The sequence below is a fragment of the Canis aureus genome, chromosome X (genome assembly GCF_053574225.1).
Source record: "Canis aureus isolate CA01 chromosome X, VMU_Caureus_v.1.0, whole genome shotgun sequence".
In the NCBI taxonomy this organism is placed as follows: Eukaryota; Metazoa; Chordata; class Mammalia; order Carnivora; family Canidae; genus Canis; species Canis aureus.
The window spans coordinates 5,601,871-5,617,747 of NC_135649.1; the positions used below are offsets into that span (position 1 = coordinate 5,601,871).

The 15,877-nt window shown below is 41.6% G+C and overlaps 1 long non-coding RNA gene across 22 annotated transcripts in view; it reads right to left on the minus strand.

Moving 5' to 3' along the window:
* The window catches only part of LOC144308084 (uncharacterized), a 293,749-nt gene that overhangs the window by 260,450 nt on the left and 17,422 nt on the right, over positions 1-15,877 (minus strand). For all 22 annotated transcript variants that reach the window (XR_013374728.1, XR_013374717.1, XR_013374724.1 and 19 more), the window contains one exon: positions 9,198-9,393. This is a non-coding gene — a long non-coding RNA (uncharacterized LOC144308084). The remainder of the gene's footprint in view (positions 1-9,197; positions 9,394-15,877) is intronic.

Here is a 15,877-nt window from a genome sequence, read left to right on the forward strand (position 1 = left end):
CCCAGAGCTGGATGTATCTCATTGTGCTAGAAAAAGTCTTTCCAGAGTAGGGGACACCCGGACAGGGTTTTGAGGAACAAAGGCAGACAACGTAGGCAAAGGAGTTGGAACAGAGGGAACATGTTCAATACCCAGAGTATTGCAGGAGCCTCACAAACGATGGGGGTAGGAGAGTAAGGAGAAAGTAAGGACAACAATAGGCCAGGCTAAGGCACCTGAACCATGTGCCCTTTAGGAAAATGAGGTACCACCAGGGAGACTGTAAATCTTTTCCTGTTCTTCTCTTGTCATTGTTCATTGTTGTCTTTGTTTTTGTATGTTATTTGCAGTGAAGTGGCATAGCTAAATTTTCAGTTTGGAAAATTTTGTGACACTTTGTGTCAGAGGTCAGAATGGAGGCGTGATGAGAAACTAGACACAGAAAGACCAGGCTGAAGATCACTGAAATAGTTTAAATGAGAGATGATAAAAGCTTGAGCAAAGAATCAGCATGTAGATAAAAGCAGATTATACTTGTGAATGTTTGGCTTTAGGGAGAAAGAGAGAGGAGAATGACGGCTGGATTCTGTCTTAAGAACCTCTGATGGTTGGTGCTGCAATCAACTGAAAATATGAGGAGGTGGAGCAAGTCTGGGGGCAGGTGAGACAGGAAAAGTTCAGTTTATTATTTTTTTTTAATTTTTATTTATTTATTTATGATAGTCTCACAGAGAGAGAGAGAGAGAGAGGCAGAGACACAGGCAGAGGGAGAAGCAGACTCCATGCACCGGGAGCCCGACGTGGGATTCGATCCAGGGTTTCCAGGATCGCGCCCTGGGCCAAAGGCAGACGCCAAACCGCTGCGCCACCCAGGGATCCCGAAAAGTTCAGTTTAGATGCTGATTTTGAAAAGTCTAAGAAGTAGCGATATCCTGCAGATAGGCAGATGAATGTGTCTGAAGTTCTCAAGATATTCCAGGACTGGAAATATATATATATATATATATATTTGGGAGTTATAAGTGGGTAAATGATAGTTTAAGTCTTGGACGACATAAAAATAACCAAGGCAGAAAGGATACACAGATTGAAAACGAGGATGGTCAAGAAAGGGGCAGGCCATTCAAAGGGAAAGTAAAAATAACCTAAGATCCAATGATCAGAGATAAGGGGAGAGTAAGAGATTGGGAAAGTCAAAAGAGGACAGAAATCGAAAGAGAAAACAGATGCAAAATGTTACAAAAGTAACAAAGAACTTGGCAATGAATCAACTCTTCCCTATCCCATTTCTCTTACATGCAGCTCTGATGTCAAGTTTCAAGTTTGGATCATTAGAGAAATAATGGTATAATGAACAGAATCAAGAACACAGGAAGAATGGGGATCCCTGGGTGGCGCAGCGGTTTAGCGCCTGCCTTTGGCCCAGGGCGTGATCCTGGAGACCCGGGATCGAATCCCACATCGGGCTCCCGGTGCATGGAGCCTGCTTCTCCCTCTGCCTGTCTCTCTCTCTCTCTCTCTCTCTCTCTGACTATCATAAATAAATAAATAAAAATTAAAAAAAAAAGAACACAGGAAGAATAAATAGCTTGGGAGGAAAGCTGATGAGTTTCGGTTGGGATATACTAATTTGGAGATGCAACCAGGACCTTAAGTGCCTAGTAAGGAGATGGAAATCTTGGACAATCTCAAGAGAACGGTCAGGGTTGGAAGTAAATATTTGGAAATTATCTGTATGAAGATATTAGTGGAATCCATTCATTCCCATGGAAGAGAATAAAGAAGAGGAAAAAAAAGATATGCGAATGGCTAATAAACATAGGAAAATATGTTCAATGTTGAGTCATTAGGGAAATGAAAACTAAACACCATGAGATACCACTCTACCCCCACTACAATGGCTGTACCCAAAAAGACTAACAATAACAAGTGGTGGTGAGGTGGTGAGGATATGGAGAAAATGGAACCTTCCTACATTGCTAGTGGGAATGTACAATGGTACAGCTGCTTTGAAAAAGTCAGGCAGTTTCTATGGAACACAGTTTGGCAGTTCCACAAAAAGTTAAAGATAGAACAGTCCTGTGACCCAGCAGTTCCACACCTAGGTATCCACCAAAGAGAAATGAAAGCATGTGTCCAAACAAAAACTTGTACACAAATGTTCACAGTAGCATTATTTATAATGACGAAAAGGAAACAACCCAAGTGTCCATCAGCTGATCAACAGATAAACAATGTAGAGTATATCCTTACAATGGAATATTATTTAGCCATGAAAGGGAATTGGATGCTATTAAAACAATTTTTTAAATTGTGGGACACCTGGCTGGCTCAGTAGATGGAGCATGCGACTCTTGATCTCAGGAGTTGAGTTCAAGCCCCATGGTGGGTGTAGAATTGCTTAAAAATAAAATCTTATTTTTTTAATTGTTCTTTGTGAAAGACATTGGTAAGTGAATGAAAAAAAAAGCCACAGTCTGGGAGAACTATTTGCAAAATACCTATCTGATAAAGGACTTGTATCTAAATTATAGAAAGTATCCTTAAAACTCACCAATAAGGAAAGAATCTAATTTAAAAATAGGCAAAGGATCTGAACAAAAACCTCACAAAGAAGACATACAGATGGCATGATGTTCCATATTATATGTCATCAGTGAATTGCATATTAAAACAACGAGATACAAGTATCCACCTATTGGAACAGCTAAAATCCAAATGACTGGTGACATTGCTAGCAAGGATGTTGAGCAACAGGGACTCTCACTCATTACTAGAGGGAATGCAAAATGGTACAGCCACTGTGGAACAATTTGGCAGTTTCCTACAAAAGAAGGCATATGGTTATCATATGATCTAACAACTGCGCTTCCCGGTATTTACCCAAAAGGGCTGAAAACTTAGGTCCACACAAAAACCTGCACCCAGATGTTTAGAGCAGCTTGATTCATAGTTGCTGAAACCTGGCAGCAAGCAAGATATCCTTCAGTACAGGAATGGATAAAATAAACTATGGTATGTACAGACAGTGGAATATCATTCATCCCTAAAAAGGAATGAGTCATCAAGTCATGAAAAGCCATGGGGGAACCTTAAACACATACGACCAAGTGCAACAAGTCAATCTGAAAAAGCTCCATACTGTAGGATTCCAGCTACGTGACATTCTAAAAAAGGCAAAACCATGGAGAAAGTGAAAAAAGGAGTGGTTGCTAGAGGCTCTGGCAAAGGAGGGAAGGACAGGGCTACAAGTCCCCTGTGCTACCTGTGGAACTACTCTATAGGTACTATTCTATACAACTACCATGGTGGTAGACACATATCACACTTTTGTCAAAACCCACAGAAGTGTACAACGCAAAAAGTGAACCCTAACATAAATTCTGAACTTACCACATTACTTTATTAATATGTCACTGATACAGTATGAGTTAATAATAACATAAAAATGTTGGCTTATTAATTATAACAAAGGTATCACATCAGTGCAAGATGCTAGCGGGGAAAACTATGGTCAGGGAAGTATATGCGAACCCTATACCATCTGCTCAATTTTCCATAAACCTAAAACTGCTCTAAAAAAAAAGGTCTATTACTTTAAAAACAAAACATAGAGAGAATGAAGTACTGGTACATGTCACAATTGGATGAACCTTGGAAATATGTTAAGTGAGAGAAGCCAGTCACAAAGGACCACATATTGTATGACTCCGTTTATACAAAAGGTCCAGGGTAGGCACATCCATAGAGAGAGAAAACAGATTAGTGGTTACCTAATCTGTGGCTGGGGGCAGGGGACTGTTAAGGGGAAATGGAGAGTGAGTGCTGCTCATGGCTATGGAGTTTCTTTAGTTTTTTTTTTTTTTTTAATGTCCTAAAATGTATTGTGGCAATTGTGGCAATGGTTGTAGACCTCTATAAATCTACTAGAAATGACTTTAAATGGATGAATTATAAGGCATGGGGATTATAACACAAAAAAAGCTTGAAAAATGCTGATAAATCTTAAAATCTCAGAATGTATGATTTCCTAAGAAAGCAAATTGGACTCACAAAGAGGTTAGAAAACACAGGGCAAAGCATGCTGTTCAAAGCCATTTTCTCTAAAGGTTATTATAGCGCTTAGTTTTATGAGCAGGTTCTTTCTAATTGACAAGGAGACAGTAAATTCCATGCTTTAAAAGTAGTTCCCAGTATACAGAAGAAGAAAAAATCAGCTCCATTCATTTAATAAAACTACAGTTAGCCTGTCCACAAAACTTAGTGAACACACACACAGACACACAGAGGAAAACTGAAGATTAACATTGGTTACAAACAGAGATGCAAAAACTCTAAGTAGAATACCAGCAAGGCAAACCCAGCAGGACAAGATGACTACACCGTAAGCATGAGGGGATTATTCCAGGACTGTAGTTTAGTATCAGGAAATCTAGACATATAGTTCATCGCAACAGCTAGCCAGAGGAGAAAACCTGCACGAATGACGAAGAATTAATATTTTAAATTCATTTTAAAAATTTCTTCAGTGAATAAGAAAAAAAAAATCTATACCAGAACAGAAAAACGGGCAAAAGTGTAAAGAAAAGAAAATAGCTCAGCTTCACTAGCAATCGAGTAAATACAAATTTTAAAATAAGGCACTAATTCTTTGCAATCAGGCTGGCAAAAAAAATTCCTCAGTGATAATCAAGAATTGAGACAAAAGGAGCAAATATCCATCCTCTGCCTCTAAGATGAGAAGACCCATCAAAAGCTTAAAAATGTGCATACATGTAGGAACCGACAACTGCACATCCAGGAATTCATTCAAAGGAAGCAATGAAAGATTTCTGCAGAGACATGGCCACAGAATACTCATCTCTGCATTTTCTGTAGAGTATGGGAAAACAGAAATGACCTAAATGCCCAACAGTAGCAAGGTGGTCAAATAAACTGCAGCATTTCTGCACAATGAAATGCTACACAACCACTGAAGGTGTAGAAGGATAATGAACCTAAAAGAAGGTTCAGAATATATTAAGTAAAAAAAAAGAAACTTATGGAAGAGCATGTAGAATACAGGGAAAAGACAACTGAATGGTTGTGATAAAAGGTTAATGGTGGTTACCCCTGAATGGTAAGAATATTCTTTTATATTATATTCTCCTTTTTGTGTTTCTGCATTTCTACATGGTCTATGATAAACATACTACTTTGCTAAAGAAGGATACAATGAAAGAGTGCCTTCTAATGTTCATAATCATTAACTCAGAAGTTCCACTTCTAGAAATTTATCCTGATGGCCACACATTCATGTAAAGATTTATGCGCAAGAACACACATTATTACAGTTGCAAGAAAAAAAAAGGAGACCAACTAAATGTCTAGCAATAGTAATTACCAAGTATGATATTGCTATAGGATGGAATACTGGGCAGCTACTAAAAATCATGAGGTAGAAGAATATATAAATACAGAAACAATTCAGGGAAAAGGCACATTATAAAATACTAAATACAATACGCAGCTAATGTTCTAAAAAACTATGTAGAAAAAAGGCTAGAAGGAAGCGTATCAAAGAGAACATCAACTACGATTCTCTCCAAGTGGTAGAACCACAGATGGTTTGTTTATTTTCGTCTTTCTGCATTTTACACACTTTCCACATTGTGATTTTAAACTCTGGGGGAAAAAATTTAAGTTTGCATTGGAGGAGCAAGGAAGGAGAAAGAAAGGTAGAACAACATAACAATTCTCTTTGCTGCCATTATGCTGAGAGGCACTTATGTCGGAGCACCTTGGCACCCCAAAACTGAATCCAAGAATTGGTCCTCTATGAATGGGAAGGACACAAATTACAACAAATGAGAATTAATATGTTGTCTGCATTAATATGTTGTCTGTTTATATATAAACACAGAAAATGTTGGAAATCAATATATGAAGATGTTAAGAATGATTAATTCTTGTTGGTAGGAACTTGACCAATGGCTACTCTTGGTGTGATTTTTCCATTTTTTTTTGTATTTTCCAGAAAAAAAAAAACCTAACAAGTAAAATCAACTGAGAGAGCCATAGATACTTGCACTCATTGGTTCTGGAGCAGTGGGAACACGTTTGATCATCTGTCTCCGAGACTGTGGGAGAGCGCAGGCTGTTCCTGGGATGGGAGGGAACGTTTGTGGCCACTGCTTTCTTCCCTTGGCCTCTGAGGCAGAACATGGGGCACTACCAGTGAAATAGTGCAACAGTGCTAGTCTCTCCCTCCCAGGGCATGCCAGGGAACCTCTCACCCTATGCCAACAGTCCCACACATCAGGGTCATGGGCCACTACGCCTGCGAGGCCTCTGGTCACCCAGAGCCTCCAGTGAAAAGCATTCTCTCCCCTGCTGTGGCCCTCTTCTAGCTCTTGTGCCACCTGCCCCCCTGCTACTATGCTCTGAGCTCCTGGAAGGTCCAGACAGTGGTTTAGCTCAAATCTTGTTTCGGTGCCTACCATAGTACCTTGCACAGAGTAGGTATTCATTAACATTTATAAGACTTTGAAAAAAATAAAATAAAAGACTTTGAAAGGCAGCAGGTTTGAAATAGCATCTTGGTGCTGACAGGAGTAGAGGGACAAGGCAACCCACATGCGTTTCATTCTCACAGGAAAGCCAAGCCCAGCCCAGCCCACCGCCTGGCAGCTTCTTCCAGTGTACAAGGCAGCAGTAGTCTCATGGGTAAGAATGCCACCTAGTGGAGCAGGACAGGCATGGGCAGCGATGAAAGCAGGTCAAAACCGAAATAAAATGGTTCAGATCTTCTTTGAAATAAAAATATACAGATGGTCACAGTAAGTGGAACAGTGGGGGCCAGATGAGCAGTCTATGTAAGGACATGGCAGCAACAAAGTCAATGTCGCATCAATATACCAACTTAACTGCATTGCAATAGGTTTCCTCTGTTTTAGAGTTGACACCTCTCACTGCCAAGGGCTTACATAAAACTCTACATGCCAAGGTTCCTGTGGATGCTATGGTACTCCCATAACTTCAAAATTATTCTACCATTTTTGGGCACCATTTCTCTTACTTAGTGGGAAGATGACAGATTTTGTTTATCATCAAAATATGTAAAGGGAGAAGTCTCCTTTGCTAAAAGTTCATATAGTGAAAGGTATGGAAAAATACCTTTTTTTTTCAATTAAAACAAAATTTCCTTTAAATATTTGCTGGGCATCCCAAGCCACTGACTAGAAAAACTCAGATCGAAACTACACAGCCCTTATATTTGCCCCTTGGAGCATAAGCCAAATAGTGGCTGTCACACTGAGTGCAGGGAAATTCCTCCATTTCCTCAAACATCGGAATAAAATGAGGCTCCACTGCTCAAGCTCACATGTGACAAGTCTGAAGGCATGTATGGGTTAAATACCTCAGACTTAGTCTATGTGATGTCCCCTCTTTTAACACAATAAACGGCAGATGGTCAGTCTGGACTTGGAGCTTCGTGGAACCACACAGACTTCATGATGCCAAGAATACTATACACAGCTTGAGAACCCCTTTCTGAACAGGTACCCTTGGAAGGCAAGGCAAAGGATACTTTTTTTTTTTTTCAGTTGAGCCAGGAGAAATCTTAGCCAGCATTAACAAATAGAAAGTCTGTGGAATTAAAGAGGTAACACTTCACCTGCTTTTAAATATCAGTGTAATAAGAGCTCACAATCAAGTTGCATACACCTTCATAACACCTTTCATCTGAGGCTGTTGAAAGTTTCTGCTTGATCTGTCTTATCTCAATTTGGGCCGAACCCACACATTCCAGCCTTGTTAATATCCTTAGAGTCTAACTCTGGCCATTCCATATTTCTCCTTCAACCCTTGTTTAAAAACCTTCAGGGCAGCCTGGGTGGCTCAGCGGTTTAGCGCTGCCTTCGGCCCAGGGTGTGATCCTGGAGACCCAGGATCGAGTCCCACGTCGGGTTCCCTGCATGAAGCCTGCTTTTCCCTCTACCTGTGTCTCTGCCTCTCTCTGTGTGTGTCTCTCATGAATGGATAGATAAAATCTTTAAAAAAAAAAACCTTCAATGCCTCCAAACTGCCTATCAAAGAGAATTTAAACACCTCAGTTAGTATTTAAGGCCCTCAAACATGTGGCCCCAACCTACCTTTCCAAACATGTTTGTATGATTCTCCCATCATAAGCCTGTGCTTCCAGGGGGCACCTGGGTGGCTCAGTGGTTGAGTATCTGCCTTCGGCTCAGGTCGTGATCCTGGGGTCCTGGGATCAAGTCCCACATCAGGCTCCCCGCAGAGAGCCTGCTTCTCCCTCTGCCTGTGTCTCTGCCTCTCTCTGTGTCTCTCATGAATAAATACATAAAATCTTTAAAAAAAAGTAAGCCTGTCCTCCAGCCAAACTAAATTGCTCACTGTTCAAGTATATCAATGTATATTTTTTCACCTTTCCAGCAGTGAAAAAAAAAATCAGGTCACTCCAAAAGGTCATTAGGATCATCCCCAAGTGTGGCAGAAAGCCTACCCAGAAGAAAAATATCTTCAGACATGCCATCACACAAGATATGTATTTAAATACAGATCCATGGAAGATGAGTCAAGAATTTATACCTCTCGGTACCTGACCTGGGTTATTTTAATGCCTGTTCTGGTATTTACGGACTGGTCCACTGCTTCCCAAATGTTTTTTTGAGATCTGCCATTTTACTTGTTTTAACCGGTTGGGATTGGGGGGAGGGTGTTGTTGTTTTCTTTTTGTAAAATGTACCCACCCCAACCCCATAATGCTGAACTTCAAAAAAAAGATTGAATTCAATTAAGATGAATTTGGCTTTGAGAATTTTAGAGCAATTTTGCGAGGCATTTTGAGATCCTATGAGACACCATGGAATGTCCCAAAAAATGGAGCTAAGAACCAGTGGCTTGCAAAAATGTCTGCCTCTCCATGTTTTACTGTTGCTACCTACAGAATAAGAACTAGCTCCTACTCCTGCCCAAGTCTCTCGGCCTGGGTATTGTGAGAACACTGGTGCTGTATATGAAGAACTTGGTTTCCCCTGGAATGAAGGAGCCATATATAACCCAGACAAAACAATGTAGCCATGATTCCAAAATCCCCATATGATAGTCAAATTTCTAAATGGCACCAGCAAAATATGAGACACTATCACATTTGATAACTCAAAGATAGAAAGTTCTTCCAGGCTACAAAAAGACATTTATGCTACTGAACTTACATTTGGAGACCACAATGCTTGGAATGGTGTGTATCCAACATCCAAACAGAACCACCATCGCAAGGAACTGGACTTCGGGCTAGCTTTAGCTGCTGTGAACAAAAGGATGCCTTCAGAAGTAGGAATGGGGAGTTCAGGACTTCGAGAAGATAGTTGGTCTCAATTTCCACAGGGTTCTCTGTTGAAATGTTTCCTTCTGTGGAGAGATTAGAAGTGAAGCACTGGGAGAGGCTGGAAAATAAACATAAGGCTCTCTTGTCAGGAGTACATTTTGTCCCCACAAAGCTATTTTGTTTGCAATCACAATTCAGCAAATTCTTTTTGATGGAATTCTTTCATTGAAACCGTCTCAGAAAAAAAAAAAAAAAAAAAGAAACCGTCTCAGAGACCTTGAACTTCTCCGAGCAGCAGTCTGTGGAGAGTCCCAATATTAGACTATTAGACTCCCAAATACGAGTCCTCCAAGTCACCAGAGAGCCTTAGACTGAAGGGAGGAGGACAGACCATGCAGGCCACTGCTCTCTCCAGGCTGTACAAGAAGTCTATCACAAGTAGACTGGAAAAGAGTCCAAGTCATTCCAGAAGAATTACAAGAAGGAATCCAAGAATTGTAGACCTATCTTAGAGACAGAAAAGACCTCCAGAGATCATTTGCTGTAGCCTTTTGACAAAGAACAAAGTTTATGCTAATTTTATTAGGGCTGATGTTAAGAAGGTATCACTTGGTAACCTTCAATGAAAGTAATTAATGTGAAACAAACAGTGCCTGTGTATGATCTCCAATAATGAAATTAAATAATCTCTTCAGAGTCTATGACTATTTCTTGCATACAATAAAGGTCAGCATAAATTAGTCCCTTAGATAACCTGAAGGCGCTAAACGGTCCCTCCCACTGCTAAAGTATTTCTTCTTCCCCAGGCTGTTGAGTAACAGCTTAGGTAAGTAGGTTACCTCCAGCCCTCAACAGAATCACAGGTTATTTTGAACTTTCAGAGGAAGAACCAACCCAAAGACCCAAAGAAAACCTTGAAGGAATGGACTAGCACTTGGTCTCCCCTAGGAATTTCCCTGTGTTTACAGAAGGTGATCTAGATTCAGCCAAACCCATTTTCAGAACTGATGAGACATCCCAAAAGGAGGCTACCACTTTCCCAAATCCAAAGCTAGACAAAACAAAACACCCAGCACAGCCCTGGGCTTCTGAAGTCTTCACTGTCCTCCCCTCCTCAACCATAGGAGATCAGAAGTTCCAGAACTTCTAAGACTCAGCATATGAGCTAGAAGACAAGCATGAGGGATCCCTGGGTGGCGCAGCGGTTTGACGCCTGCCTTTGGCCCAGAGCACGATCCTGGAGACCCGGGATCGAATCCCACGTCGGGTTCCCGGTGCATGGAGCCTGCTTCTCTCTCTGCCTCCCTCTCTCTCTCTCTGTGATTATCATAAATAAATAAAATTAAAAAAAAAAAAAAAAAAAAAAAAGAAGACAAGCATGAGGGAATCCTAGCCTATCTCTGAAAGAGCTCTGCAAACAGAAGCTAAAAGGCCATCTGTCTGGGACACGGAAAAGATTACTGCACTGGATGAAATGTGGGATTAGACCTCTTCCAGCCTTGGGACTCCAGGAGCACTAAAATGAGATAAAGCAACAGGAATCATACCAATCCCTAATTAGTATGCTACACCTTGATATTTACAAATAACTTTTGTCCCTTATGAAGCCAACGTGGTCAGGATGATTGCAGAGACAAGGAAATCTATGCACAGAGAGGCGAGTCAGTGGCCCAGAGTCATACAGCTGGTACACAGTAGAGCTAAGATCCAAACACTACTTTCATGGCAATACAGGTCCCATGAAAGGAAGACAGTTTCTATGGACCTACCAGCCTCTCTGGAGAGCCTCCAGCATAACCACCTTGCAGAAGATGTGATCTAATCTTTTCTTGATACATTCTGCACTGCTGTGAGACAGTTGGCCAGGGGAGTCTATGGCATTGTGGCAGAGAGCATGGTCTTTAGCAGAGTAAATTCTACTCTCGGGGGCATTCGTCTTCCCTGGCAGATTCCTCAGCATGGAGCTCCCTGTATCCAAAAAGGGACATTGCTACTACGATTTACTGTGAGCACCTATGCCTGAATACTTGAATAGCAGATGGAAGACTGCCTTTTACTAGAACAATTAACATATCAAGAGGAAATCATTTTGAGGAGCAGCTCTGCTGTGGGCCTTGTAATGACAGAAGGTGGTGGTGTCTCATTCACTCAGACCCTGAAAGTGCTTAAGTTTGGACAAATACCTATTGTTGCTGTGTTTACAAAAGAGTAGCTTTCTAACCTAATTAATTTAGTACTGATTTCAATAACACCTTACTTTTTCCACCCTAACACAGAGGTCAGGAATATGATGCAATCGTATCATAATTTCCAGTCTGGGTCGTTTTTATTCACCTTTGAGAGTCTTCCTTCTGGGAGAGCAGTGATGGACTAATCTGAAAAGGAGTCTCCTAAGATACTGCCCTTCAACAATTTCTACAGCTCATGAGGAAGAGATTTAGGGTGAAAATACTTAGTGTGTAGGTGGACTTCTGTGAATGCGATGGAATAGCTTGTAGCAGTCTGATACTCCCACTGAAAAGAACTAGAAAAGCCAGATAAAGATCTAAAACATCTATCAGGGAGGAGGGGCAAGATGGCGGAAGAGCAGGGTCTCCAAATCACCTGTCTCCACCAAATTACCTAGAAAACCTTCAAATTATCCTGAAAATCTACGAATTCGGCCTGAGAATTAAAGAGAGACCAGCTGGAATGCTACAGTGAGAAGAGTTCGCGCTTCTATCAAGGCAGGAAGACGGGGAAAAAAGAAATAAAGAAACAAAGGCCTCCAAGGGGGAGGGACCCGCGAGGAGCCAGGCTGAGGCCGGGGCGAGTGTCCCCAGGACAGGAGAGCCCCGTCCCAGAGAAGCAGGAGCTGCACCAACCTTCCCGGGCGGAAAGGGGCTCCCAGGGAGTTGGAGCAGAACCTAGGAGGGCGAGGATGCCCTCGGGTTCCCTGGGACAGTAACAAAGCAACTGCGCGCCCGGGAGAGTGCGCCGAGCTCCCTAAGGGCTGCAGCGCGCACGGTGGGACTCGGAGCAGCTCAGAGGGGCTTGGGCGGCGGCTCCACGGAGGGGGGTGCGCGGCCAGGAGCGCGAATCCAACAGCGCAGGCTCCGGAGCACAGGGCACCGGGACACAGCCCAGGATCCGGACTGCCCCGGGACAGGCAGAGGCCGGGAGGGCCCAGGACAGCAAGGACGCTCCTGCCCCGAGCTGAGCAGATCAGCGGCCCCGCCCCGGAGCCTCCAGGCCCTGCAGGCCGAGAGCTCCGGAGTTACTGCAGGAGCTGACTCCAGGGCTCCAGAGCTGGCCCTGCCACTGCGGTTGTTTCTCCTGGGGCCTCACGGGGTAAACAACCCCCACTGAGCCCTGCACCAGGCAGGGGGCAGAGCAGCTCCCCCAAGTGCTAACACCTGAAAATCAGCACAAAAGGACCCTCCCCCAGAAGACCAGCTAGACGGACAATTTCCAGGGGAAGCCAAGGGACTTAAAATATACAGAATCAGAAGATACTCCCCCGTGGTTTTTTGTTTTGTTTTGTTTTGTTTTGTTTTGTTTTGTTTTGCCTTATGATTTGTTTCTTTCCCACACACCCCCTTTTTTTTCCTTTCTTTCTTTTTATTTCTCTTTTTCTTCTTTTTTTTTCATTTTTTTTCCTTTTTTTTCCTCTTTCTCTTTTCTTTCCTTCTTTCTCTCCTCTCTTTTTCTCCTTTTCCCAAAACAACTTGCTTTTGGCCACTCTGCAATGAGCAAAATGACTAGAAGGAAAACCTCACCTCAAAAGAAAGAATCAGAAACAGTCCTCTCTCCCACAGAGTTACAAAATCTGGATTACAATTCAATGTCAGAAAGCCAATTCAGAAGCACTATTATACAGCTACTGGTGGCTCTAGAAGAAAGCATAAAGGACTCAAGAGACTTCATGACTGCAGAATTTAGAGCTAATCAGGCAGAAATTAAAAATCATTTGAATGAGATGCAATCCAAACTAGAAGTCCTAACGACGAGAGTTAACGAGGTGGAAGAACGAGTGAGTGACATAGAAGACAAGTTGATAGCAAAGAGGGAAACTGAGGAAAAAAGAGACAGACAATTAAAAGACCATGAAGATAGATTAAGGGAAATAAACGACAGCCTGAGGAAGAAAAACTTACGTTTAATTGGTGTTCCCGAGGGCACCGAAAGGGCCAGAGGGCCAGAATATGTATTTGAACAAATCCTAGCTGAAAACTTTCCTAATCTGGGAAGGGAAACAGGCATTCAGATCCAGGAAATAGAGAGATCCCCCCTTAAAATCAATAAAAACCGTTCAAAACCTCGACATTTAATAGTGAAGCTTGCAAATTGCAAAGATAAAGAAAAGATCCTTAAAGCAGCAAGAGACAAGAAATCCCTGACTTTTATGGGGAGGAGTATTAGGGTAACAGCAGACCTCTCCACAGAGACCTGGCAGGCCAGAAAGGGCTGGTAGGATATATTCAGGGTCCTAAATGAGAAGAACATGCAACCAAGAATACTTTATCCAGCAAGGCTCTCATTCAAAATGGAAGGAGAGATAAAGAGCTTCCAAGACAGGCAGGAACTGAAAGAATATGTGACCTCCAAACCAGCTCTGCAAGAAATTTTAAGGGGGACTCTTAAAATTCCCCTTTAAGAAGAAGTTCAGTGGAACAATCCACAAAAACAAGGACTGAATAGATATCATGATGACACTAAACTCATATCTCTCAATAGTAAATCTGAATGTGAACGAGCTTAATGACCCCATCAAAAGGCGCAGGGTTTCAGACTGGATAAAAAAGCAGGACCCATCTATTTGCTGTCTACAAGAGACTCATTTTAGACAGAAGGACTCCTACAGCCTGAAAATAAAAGGTTGGAGAACCATTTACCATTCGAATGGTCCTCAAAAGAAAGCAGGGGTAGCCATCCTTATATCAGATAAACTAAAATTTACCCCAAAGACTGTAGTGAGAGATGAAGAGGGACACTATATCATACTTAAAGGATCTATTCAACAAGAGGACTTAACAATCCTCAATATATATGCCCCGAATGTGGGAGCTGCCAAATATATAAATCAATTATTAACCAAAGTGAAGAAATACTTAGATAATAATACACTTATACTTGGTGACTTCAATCTACCTCTTTCTATACTCGATAGGTCTTCTAAGCACAACATCTCCAAAGAAACGAGAGCTTTAAATGATACACTGGACCAGATGGATTTCACAGATATCTACAGAACTTTACATCCAAACTCAACTGAATACACATTCTTCTCAAGTGCACATGGAACTTTCTCCAGAATAGACCACATATTGGGTCACAAATCGGGTCTGAACCGATACCAAAAGACTGGGATCCTCCCCTGCATATTCTCAGACCATAATGCCTTGAAATTAGAACTAAATCACAACAAGAAGTTTGGAAGGACCTCAAACATGTGGAGGTTAAGGACCATCCTGCTAAAAGATGAAAGGGTTAACCAGGAAATTAAGGAAGAATTAAAAAGATTCATGGAAACTAATGAGAATGAAGATACAACCGTTCAAAATCTTTGGGATGCAGCAAAAGCAGTCCTAAGGGGGAAATACATCGCAATACAAGCATCCATTCAAAAACTGGAAAGAACTCAAATACAAAAGCTAACCTTACACATAAAGGAGCTAGAGAAAAAACAGCAAATAGATCCTACACCCAGCAGAAGAAGGGAGTTAATAAAGATTCGAGCAGAACTCAACGAAATCGAGACAAGAAGAACTGTGGAACAGATCAACAGAACCAGGAGTTGGTTCTTTGAAAGAATTAATAAGATAGATAAACCATTAGTCAGCCTTATTAAAAAGAAGAGAGAGAAGACTCAAATTAATAAAATCATGAATGAGAAAAGAGAGATCACTACCAACACCAAGGAAATACAAACGATTTTAAAAACATATTATGAACAGCTATACACCAATAAATTAGGCAATCTAGAAGAAATGGACGCATTCCTGGAAAGCCACAAACTACCAAAACTGGAACAGGAAGAAATAGAAAACCTGAACAGGCCAATAACCAGGGAGGAAATTGAAGCAGTCATCAAAAACCTCCCAAGACACAAGAGTCCAGGGCCAGATGGCTTCCCAGGGGAATTCTATCAAACGTTTAAAAAAGAAACCATACCTATTCTCCTAAAGCTGTTTGGAAAGTTAGAAAGAGATGGAGTACTTCCAAATTCATTCTATGAGGCCAGCATCACCTTAATTCCAAAACCAGACAAAGACCCCACCAAAAAGGAGAATTACAGACCAATATCCCTGATGAACATGAATGCAAAAATTCTCAACAAGATACTGGCCAATAGGATCCAACAGTACATTAAGAAAATTATTCACCATGACCAAGTGGGATTTATCCCCGGGACACAAGGCTGGTTCAACACCCGTAAAACAATCAATGTGATTCATCATATCAGCAAGAGAAAAACCAAGAACCATAGGATCCTCTCATTAGATGCAGAGAAAGCATTTGACAAAATACAGCATCGATTTCTGATCAAAACTCCAGAGTGTAGGGATAGAGGGAACATTCCTCAAC